Below are 9,434 nucleotides of genomic sequence, written 5' to 3' on the forward strand. Positions count from 1 at the left end.
TCAATATGTGTCATCCCCAACTGCATTTCAGCTAACAGTTAGAAAGCTGCCATTGTGTCGACTTTTCCTTCTTCTAACATCAAGATGGGAAAATTTGAAATTGAACAGGTGCTGGGTGAAGCTGCTATTGGGGTCCATTCCCATAAGGCCTGAGGAAAGTATGGAACTAGCTACTGGGTGGCGCTGGTGAGGACAGGCCAATAGCTTTCTGGGGGTGTTAATGTGCTGGCACTCAGGGCCCATAACAGTTCTTGGAATCCAAGGGGCCCAACCAATGCTGGACGGTAAAGAGTTAAAGAGTACAGGTTCCTGCCCCACCACATGGCTGTACATAGGGAGGGCATGCAGCATATGACTGGGCCAACACAACCATCACAACATGTTCCCTTTGAATGCACATGATGTTCACGTTATGTACAACCACTCATTCTCATTGCTGAAGTCACTTCCCAGGGGACCTACCAGGAAGTGCTGGGAGCCACCAGCACAGTCAAGGACTTTGCACCGAATCCATCACAGTGGGACCAGACCGGCTCACCACAGCAGTGTTACCTAGATGAGCTCTTTTCCTTCTTACTATTGTGAGTTGCCACTTTGTTGTTTATTAAAGTCAGTACTTTAATGCTACACCTAGAAGGTGCTACTTCTCTTCTCATTTATCTTTTCAGTTATCAACATACAGAGTTCCTTCTAGTTCTTCAATCAGGAGCAGCCAACTGAGTCAAGCACCTGAGCATTCTTGGATTTTTACAGGCCTGATAGACTATATACACTATATTGTCAAAAGTATTGGGACACCTGCCTTTAAATAAATGCACATGAACTTTAATGGCATCCCAGTCTTGGTCCGTAGGGTTCAATATTGAGTTGGCCCACCCTTTGCAGCTATAACAGCTTCAGCTCTTCTGGGAAGGCCGTCCACAAGGTTTAGGAGTGTGTCTACGGGAACGTTTGACCATTTTTCCAGAAGCGCATTTGTGAGGTTCCTCTATAACTCCTCTCTTAAAATCTTAATATAAAACATTAAAAAGAAAATAAGTGTACAATATGTTGTATGAAGAACTTGGGAAAGCTTTCATTTAACTGTTTTATCATGTCACGGGCTACTTTTGTTTGTTAATTAGGAAACCTTGCTGGCTCTAGCAAGACTTTACACACCCACTTCAACATTTCACTCAGATGCATCAGAGGGAACGTCACTCACATAACTTAAATATTTTACCTTTATCTATAAGTGCAATAAGGATGTACCAGCCAGAAGGTCGCTTGCATGCAAGATAAACAGAAGGACTTCCTCCTTCTGTCTTCCCGGTCTCCTCTTCCCATTTGCATTCCTTCACTAAATATCCAGGTAGAATGGAAGTGCTTTTAATGTTCCAGGCCAATGCCAAAGACACCATTGGAGGCTGCAGAACTGAAACACAAGGAAAGATTCTTTTCAACTGAAAACCCTCTATTATGGAGACAACTAGGGATGAGATGTACTGTATATACCTGGGTTTGGTTCAGGGTGCCAAATCAGAACCCTGTTAAAACCAGTGGAAACCAAATTTTAAAAATGAGTGGGGTAGGTCAAATATATAAAAAGGATAGGCTCAAATTGGGGTACCAAATCCGATAGGTATTGAAAAGATTGGAGTAGGGCTCTCTCTTTGCCTGTAGCCACCGCCATGTCTCTAGTAATCCTGGAGACACATTGTGTGTGTCTTGAACACGAACATTGATGGGCACAGGAAGATCGCCATTGCCATCACAGCCATAAAGGGTGTTGGAAGGCGTTACGCTCATGTAGTCCTGCACAAGGCTGACATTGACCTCTCAAAGTGAGCAGGAGAGCTAAACTGAAGATGAGGTTCAGCGCGTGGTCACCATTATGCTAAAATCCCAAATTGGTTCCCTAAACAGACAGAAAGACATCAAGGATGGCAAGCACAGCCAGGTCCTGGCCAATGGTCTGGATAACAAACCCTGTGAAGATTTGCAGAGACTGAAGAAAATCAAGGTGAGCAGAGGCCTGCGTCACTCCTGGAGTCTGCGGGTGAGAGGACAGCACACAAAGACCAATGGCCGTCGTGGACGCACTGTGGGAGTGTCCAAGAAGAAGTAAAATGTCTGCCTGTGCTGTTTGTTAATAAAGTCTGTTGTAAAATTTAAAAAAATTGGAGTAGGGAGTTTGCCAAACTTTTTAGGCACCAAAACTATACACGAATCTATATGTAAAAACATAATTATTTACCGCAATTGTTAAAAAAATGAAATCACAAAGATAAATATTTTTTTTAAAATCCATCACTAATATGTAAGAACCCATTCATGTATACCGCCTTATCCTATACCTACTGCTTTACAACTATGTAATGTTGTAAAACTTAAAGTGTTACTAAACCCAGGATTCTGCATTCACTCTATCGATCTCCCACAGTACACAGAACATGGAAATGTAATTATTTTAGTATAAACTGCTAAATACCTTTTCTCATCAGCAGTATTGTATATAGCAGTGTTGTGACGTCTGTCAGTGTCCGGCCGAGCACTGGGTAAAGCTTGTAGGAGGACTTTTCATTCTCCTCTGACTGTCCTATGAGGATGCATGACCCCTGACCCTCTAACTGGAGAGTGCTGATTGGCCCTGTGCTGATCACATGCACCCCCCCACACCCACAAAAAAAACTCTCCAGCAATACACACCCAACTTAGCATGTGTAGAGTGCCTCCAATACTCTGTACTATCAGCAGATGGATTGGGGGCTGCGGAAGAAGGGGAGGATCAGAGAAGACAGGATCAAACAACCTTTTTACACAGTGCAGACGATTAACCCCTTAGGTTCCACAGTGAGTATAACAAGCATGCTTTACTGCATATACACACTAAATGTACTGTTGTGGGTTTAGTAACCCTTTAAGGTCTCCACTCAAGCTCCTGTAAGTCCATCCGGTGTTTTCTGCAATGGGTGCTGGCTGGGCAGGAATTAGGGTTGCCCTCTCACCCACTTTAAAACCAAACACATATTAATTACACAGGTTCTGCGGCTAATTCACCTCGCCCACATGGCTTAACCATGATGAAGCCCTGTGGGTGGGGTGAAATGTGTTGGGGGCGTGGCTTTGGATGAACATGGCTGAGGCTGCTTTCACTTGTTTACTAATGGCTTTGCTAGGTGTGCAGTGTTTGGGATCGTTCTCTATGCATATTCTCAGGAATGTTGTCACAGTCGAGCCTGCAGCTTCCTGCTTGTGAAATTCTTACCTCCTTGCTGCAGTGGTTCTGCTGGGCCTGTGTTTCCACTCACATGTGCTGCTGGCTTCTGTGTTCACCTATGGGTGTGGCCTGCTCTGCTGAGGATTTATATACCTTTCCCTTCTATCTCTTCCTGATCCACCTCCCAGTCTCCTTCTTTATATATAGACAGGGCTGGTGCAAGGATTTGTGACACCCTAGGCAAAACCTCATTTTGCCGCCGGTTCCACCCCTGACTCTACCACCTTTGCCCTGCCCATGTAAACCCCACCTTTTTAATGAAGCGACCATCAAATGCAGCCCACCAGCGCCCATCAAATGCAGCCTTACCAGCGCCCATCAAATGAGGCCTAGTTTGCCTAGTGGTAGCACCGACCCTGTATATAGACATGTTCAATGTAGTTTGTGTTGCTGAGCAATTTTCTAGTTTCTCAATGCTCCTGCTTTCCCGTGTATTACACGTATTTTGTGTCTGACTTCCCATGTAGCGACCCGGCTTTATCTACTGTTTTGTCTGCCTGCCTGCCACATGCCCTGACCTTGCCTTGTTTCTCAGATCCTCTTCTGTCTCTTGCCATCTGTACTCTGCACTCGCGAGATGTCTCTTCATCTTCAACTGGGAGTACTTGAGGGCCGCCTTCTGTCCAGCCCCCCGCATCAGGGGCCCTGATTAAAAAGCAGGCTGGGGCTTAGACTCCTTGCCCTGAGGAACCCTGAGTTGGCCTTCTACATGTTGGAAGAACAACAACATGTAATGTAAAGTTGCTTATATAAACTGAACAAAATACACTATATGCATTATACCTATCTATGCAGCAGGTGGCGCTGTAGTAATATAGTGTATAGCAGCCCTCAAAAATTCCACTCGCTTGCTCGCATGATGCAAGTGGATTTTAAGGGCTGGCGAGCTATGGCTGCCTGGGAGCGGGGGGGGGGGGAGCACCGCCGGCAGGCTGGTTGTATGGGAGACGTTCTCCCAGCAATCAGAGGGGAAGAGAGAGAGCGCCGACAACGTAACAGCTTTCATTTCAATAGCTGTGTGTTCCCCGCTGTCACATACAGCCCCTCCACTTTGTCCGGGCACTTTGATAGACAGATCACCAGTCCAATCCTGGGACGGGGGATCGGGAGATCTGTCTATCAAAGTTTCCCGGACAAGGGGGAGGGGCTGTATGTGACAGCGGGGAACACACAGCTATTGAAATGAAAGCTGTTATGTTCCCGGCGCTCTGATCATCCGGGAGGCAGCTCTCCTCTCTCTTCCCATGCACAGGTAGGTTGCATTGGTTACACAGGCTGCATTGGTGGCACAGGCTGCATTGGTGGCACAGGCTGCATTGGTGACACAGGCTGCACTGGCTGGCATAGGCTGCATTGGCAGGCACAGGCTGCATTGGTGGCACAGGCTGCATTGGCGGGTACAGGCTGCATTGGCGGACGCAGGCTGCATTGGTGGACACGGGCAGGCTGCATTGCTGGACACAGGCAGGCTGCATTGTTGGGCACGGATAAAGTTGTTGTTAATATTTATTTTTATAACTTAATTCTGCATAAAACATAGTGTTATTTCATGAGATAATTTATAAGGGCGTGTTTAGGGGCGGAATTAGGGGCGGGGCAGGGTAGGGGTTGGGCGGGGCAACTGGTGGCGAGTAACCCTTGAGGCCTGGCTAGTAGCTCTGGACTTGACATTTTGAGCCCTGGTGTATAGTACGTGTTTTCTATGATATGACAGGATGTTTGTCTATCCTCTCTCTATGTACTTGTATTGTCCTGTTTCCTGTAAGACATGATAAAGACATCCTCCATGAAAGTAAAGTATTCTTTGCATACATTCCAAGCGCCTGATTCAATAACCTGCTAATACTACTAGGGCTCACTACCATAGGAACCTGACAAACTGGTATAAGTTATGGTGACCTCAAAATGCTTCCTCAAAGGAGTAGGTATCAAGATAAAAAAAGGTCAAAACCAGGCATGGACAAGCGGCTACTCAGGCTGGGTTCACACTGGTGCGACACGACAGCCGTCCTACTTTGGATCCGACTTTGCCCTGCGACATGAAGCCGGCATGCGTCCGACTTTCAATGAACGGGGATCCGACTTGGATCCCCGCCAATGCCCAGCACTGTGTTTGTGTTTGGCTTTTTTTTTTGGCGTAGGGGGTTCCCCTTAAGATCCATACCAGACCGAAGGGCCTGGTATGCTCTTGGAGGGGGAACCCATGGCGGTTTTTTATTTAAAATTTGGCGCGGAGTTCCCCCTCAAGATCATCCGAGCACAAGTCGCATGCCGAAGTCGGATCATGCGAGACGGCGATCCTACTTTGATCCGACTTCAGTGATAGTCAATGGGCTGAAGTAGGATCAAAGTCGGACCAAAGTAGTACAGGGAGCATTTCTAAAGTCGGAACGTGTCGAACCAGTTAGGACGGCTCCCATAGGAAACATTGAATTTCACACGTCATGCGACAATGTCGGAGCGTTTGCCGGACCAGTGTGAACCCAGCCTCATGCATAAGAAAATTACTTTAAAAAGCTGCCCCTGTAGAACATGTTTCTGTTACCTGAGGTCTGACAATCTCCATACTCCAATCCTTTCAGGTTATATTAGATATCACCTTCCTTTCATCTCACATTTGACCACCCAACTCAACCTTCCCAGACTCCCTCTACCCCAAGGAAGATATGGCACTCGAAAGGGGAGCCTAATTGGCCACAGAATAATTTTATTATAAATAACATACAAAATATAAATACAGTGCAAAAGAAAAAAAAATGACATGAGATTCCTTGTATAAATATATTCCAGAACCTTTTCCTTGATGGGGGTCTGGTGTGGATGTCAAGGGGGACCCCACGCTAAACAAAAAGGGCAAAACAGTAAATAATGACAACACACTTTTTGACAAGTTCTTTATTAAAAAAAAAAAAAAAAAGAATAAAAAAGTTCAATGACGTAAGCCCATTGTCAATCACATCGTCCATCTACAGTATACAGATCCAAGTTAATTGCAATGAACAACACCCACCAACCAGAGAAAAAATTCCTGCCAACATGGTCTTCATCCGTCACTCACCCCGCCTCATGACATCTCTCTGGCACTGCCATTAAATTTAAACAAAGTGGTTCAGTCTCTCAGGTGGTGTCATTGACCACATATGACCATGTGGCCATATTTGGTCAGTGATGTCAGTGCGATCCCTGTCCTTTTGTTCACATGCCCGGGAATTCCCAACCAGGAAACATGTAGGGCAGGGTGACCTCATTGTTTGCTAAGGACGTGGCAGCAGTGGTGTATTTAGGTTTTGTGCTGCCCTAGGCCTGACTTAACTCACGCCCCCTCATTTAAATATGACCCACCCCTTCCTGTCAAGGCCACACCCCTTCCTATTTAAGACACGCCCTGAAAACCACACCCCTTCCTCTTTCAATTGATGGGCACAGTGGTTGTGTTTGATGGGCACAGTGGCAGCATTTTATGGGAACAGTGGAGGCATTTGATAGAAAAGTGGCGGCAATTGATGGGCACAGTGGCTGCGTTTGATGGGCACAGTGGCAGCAATTAATGGGCACAGTGGCTGCGTTTGATGGCACAGTGGTGGCAATTGATGGGCACAGTGGCTGCAATTAATGTGCACAGTGGCTGCGTTTGATGGCACAGTGGTGGCAATTGATGGGCACAGTGGCTGCGTTTGATGGCACAGTGGTGGCAATTGATGGTCACAGTGGCCTCGTTTGATGGGCACAGTGGCTGCGTTTGATGGGCACAATGGCTATGTTTGATGTGCACAGTGGTGACAATTGATGGGCATAGAGTTGCGTTTGATGTGCACAGTGGCAGCTATTGATGGGCACAGTGACTGTGTTTGGGGGCACAGTGGCTGCGTTTGGGGGCACAGTGGTGCGTTTGGGGGCACAGTGGCTGCGTTTGGAGGCACAGTAGCTGCGTTTGGGGGCACAGTGGCTGCGTTTGGGGGCACAGTGGTGACAATTGATGGGCATAGTGGTGCGTTTGATGTGCACAGTGGCAGCTATTGATGGGCACAGTGGCTGTGTTTGGGGGCACAGTGGTTGTGTTTGGGGGCACAGTAGCTGCGTTTGGGGGCACAGTGGTTGTGTTTGGGGGCACAGTAGCTGCGTTTGGGGGCACAGTGGCTGCGTTTGGGGGCACAGTGGTGATAATTGATGGGCATAGTGGTGCGTTTGATGTGCACAGTGGCAGCTATTGATGGGCACAGTGACGGTGGCAGGTGCCTGTACCCTCCGCTTCTTTGACAATTATTGACAGGAATGAAACTGTCATATACTGTATAGTACCAATAGATTTATCACTACTATATATATATATTGTTTTATATCTGAATGACTCTGTCTAGAAGTTTAAACTAAGGGGGCACTGCTGCAAATACCTATGATTCTGATCCAGACAGAAAAAAAAAGACTAGAATAGTGCTGGTGTCTGAAAATAGGAATAGAAGTGAGGGGAGTGTTGTAAAAGGAACGCCAGTGGAAATTGAAGTGATAATGACAAATAAATAAGTGTATATCAAATCCAAGTACATCAAATATTGACTAGTGCAGTCATATGCCCCGTACACACGGTCGGATTTTCCGATGGAAAATGTCCGATCGGAGCGTGTTGTCGGAAATTCCGACCGTGTGTAGGCTCCATCGGACATTTTCCATCAGATTTTCCGACACACAAAGTTGGAGAGCAGGAGATAAAATTTTCCAACAACAAAATCCGTTGTCGGAAATTCCGATCGTGTGTACACAAATCCGACGGACAAAGTGCCACACATGCTCAGAATAAATAAAGAGATGAAAGCTATTGGCCACTGCCCCGTTTATAGTCCCGACGTACGTGTTTTATGTCACCGCGTTTAGAACGATTGGATTTTCCGACAACTTTGTGTGACCGTGTGTAGACAAAACAAGTTTGAGCCAACATCCGTCGAAAAAAATCCTAGGATTTTGTTGTCGGAATGTCCGAACAAAGTCCGACCGTGTGTACGCCCTATAATCGTGCTATCAAAAAGAAAAAAAATCAATAGTGGATACGTGTAAAACATATACAATGTATATAAATACCGGTCAAGAGATGACTCATATAAAAACACACAAAGATGAATCCAAATGAATAAAATTTAAAAAAAAGTGGCAAAAGGTCCATGTGATAATAAGGAAAAATTGAAAAAAAGTCTGTATCAAAAAAGGAACAATCGCACCACCAGGAAGCACACGTGTACCAAATGCAATCTTCAGTGATGATGCCTCTGTGTCTGCAAGCAGCTCACCTTACTGCTGTAAGGTGTACACCATATACTGGTCACAGATCACAGGTGAGGATGGTTGGTGCAAAGGTAGAACAATCTCCTGTATATTGCTTGAACAGTTCTAGTGATGGATGTTTAGGATCATACGGAGAAACCATAGGCGTGCGCACAGGGTGTGCCAGGTGTGCCTGGGCACACCCTAATCACCCTGTGCCGTGCAGATTGTCCCTGCTGCTTGGCTGCAGGGAAAGGGACTGGGGAATCTCTGTTCTCAGTCCCTTTCTTTTTCTCCAAAGTGAGACATCAGGGGTCTGTTTAGACTCCTGATGTTTCACCAAAGCCCCCCAATTGTAAAAAAAAATAATAAAAAAATAAAATTGGAAACAAGTAATAAAAAAAACTTCTGACACCAACCTCTGCCCTACTGACACCATCCACTGCTCTACTGACACCAACCTCTGCTCTACTGACACCGTCCACTGCCCTACTGATACCATCCACTGCCCTACTGACACCGTCCACTGCTCTACTGACACCAACCTCTGCCCTACTGACACCAACCTCTGCCCTACTGACACCAACCTCTGCCCTACTGAGACTGTCCATTGCCCTACTGCCCTATATATATTTACACACACATGCATGTATGTTTGAGCTTTGGGGTGCACACCCTAATGCAATAGGCTGCGCACACCTATGGGAGAAACATAAAGAATGTATATAGCGTGATTCCGCGACAAACACAGTGGGACAGGGGCGGATCAAACAGTGATACACTCACTTTTTATAAAAGGAGCATAGGCGTCAATCCAACGAACGCCGAGTTCGTATGCCCTCAGTGTGGAAATTTCCGGGCTGGGACCTGCTCCCAGTGTTTGTCAGATGGGCTCAGTTGATATTAGTTATAAACATGAAGA

At 46.2% G+C, this 9,434-nt stretch overlaps 1 pseudogene; it reads left to right on the forward strand.

Annotated features, from left to right (window-relative positions):
* Window positions 1-1,670: 1,670 nt before the first annotated feature.
* LOC141147827 (small ribosomal subunit protein uS13-like) lies at window positions 1,671-2,149 on the forward strand (annotated as a pseudogene).
* Window positions 2,150-9,434: the final 7,285 nt, after the last annotated feature.

Source organism: Aquarana catesbeiana, linkage group LG06 (genome assembly GCF_042186555.1).
Source record: "Aquarana catesbeiana isolate 2022-GZ linkage group LG06, ASM4218655v1, whole genome shotgun sequence".
NCBI classification, from domain to species: domain Eukaryota; kingdom Metazoa; phylum Chordata; class Amphibia; order Anura; family Ranidae; genus Aquarana; species Aquarana catesbeiana.